We start from the raw sequence: 1,770 nt of genomic DNA on the forward strand, positions 1-1,770 counted from the left end.
GAGAATAAAGGGGCACCTGCGTGGCTCAGTCTGTTAAGTGTCCGACTGCCGTCTAGGTCATGATTTTACCACTGGTAGGTTCGAGTCCGGCATCGGGCTCCATGCTGGCAGCTTAGAGCCTGGAGCCTGCTTCTGATTCTGTGTCTCCCCCTCTCTCTCTGCCCCTCTGCCACTCGCAATCTATCTCTCTCAAAAATGAATAAATGTTTTTTTAAAACCCGGCAGAATGAAGACATCTGAAAATCGAGAATAATAATGGCAAAAATAGCCAGAATCAGCATTTTCTGGGTGCTGGAAATTAACCGAATGCTTGCAACAATCCAGACAGCATTTATTCTAGAATATAAGCTGAACCTCAGTAAGATCAGTGAGCTCTGTGGCTTTTTAACATGCTCAGGTCCTGTTCTCCTGCCCTCACTGCAGTTCACGGTAGCCTTGAACACCAGCAACCCACATTCGTAGTGGAAAGTAGCACGTTGACGGCCATCCCAGGGAACAAAACAGAGCTGGAACTCCTTTCCAGTCCTCATTCCCAGAAATTGTTGTTTTTCTTTTATTTTTTAAAATTCATTTTATTTTTATTTTTTAGAGAGTGAACATGAGCAAGCGAGGGAGAAGGGGAAAAGGAGAGAAAGAGAGAATCCTAAGCAGGCTCCATGATCGGCACTGAACCTGACCACGGGGCTCGAACCCACAACCCTGGGATCGACCTGAAACCCAATGCCCACGCAACTGAGCCACCTGGGCATTCTCCAATATTGTTATTTATTTATTTATTTATTTATTTATTTATTTATTTATTTATTGGTCTGGTGGTTCCCTGGAAGACCCTACTTGCAAGGCACTCTATCTCTCGAGACCTGAAAGTAAATTTAAAAACAAAGCCATTCCCTGGGGTGTTTGTCCACACATTAAAAAAAGTTCGTTTAAAATAACAGATGCCTAAGGTGGTGCATATCAGTTGGGGCAAAAGAGGGTAGACAAAAACCTTCGAAGGAAAGCCTAAGGAAGAAGACGTCCACAGGAGCTTTGGAAAGCTCTGACGTGTTACGGGGAATCTAGAAGATGATGTGAACGTGTAGGGCTGTGTGCATGTGCTCACCCAAAATCTGAGAAGACTAAATCCCTAAATCACTAAATCCCTAGCTACAAATCCCTGCGACAGTTAGCAATCCTTGCAAGGCAGTGGGGCTAATATAGGAGCTAGGTTTTCTATATTAATGATATTGACTTGGTACTAATTTAAAATAGAGCATTATGTTATTAGTTTTAATACTCTGGACAAGCACCAAGAAAATGACCCTCCAAAATACAGTAAGGAAATGGCAAGGGGATGAAAATGGTCCACTGGAAAATGTCTATTTAAACCAAAACCACTTATCAAGTAATTCAGTTTATAGGACATGTCCAGAAGAGGCAAATCTATAGAGACAGAAAATAATTAGTTGTACCTAAGGGTTGGAGGGATTGGGTAAAAGGGGAGAAACTGCTAACATGTGTGGGATTTCTTTTGAGGCTGAGGGAGATATTGTGACAGTAAATAGTGGCAATTTTATGCATCTTTGTGAATAAACTAACACCGCTGAGTTGTATACTTGAAAAAGTAAATTTCATGGTTTTTAAATTATATTTTAATTTTAAGACACAATAAGAATGTAAAACACTAAGCAGATAGCCCTTGAAGAAGAACAAATGGAATTGTAACAAGTCTATCCAAAAGAAGACAGGAAAATGGAAAAGAAGTGGGAAGAACAGATAAGAGAAATAAAA

This window comes from Hyaena hyaena, unplaced genomic scaffold, assembly GCF_003009895.1.
Source record: "Hyaena hyaena isolate Hyena2069 unplaced genomic scaffold, ASM300989v1 scaffold_2333, whole genome shotgun sequence".
Classification (NCBI taxonomy): Eukaryota; Metazoa; Chordata; class Mammalia; order Carnivora; family Hyaenidae; genus Hyaena; species Hyaena hyaena.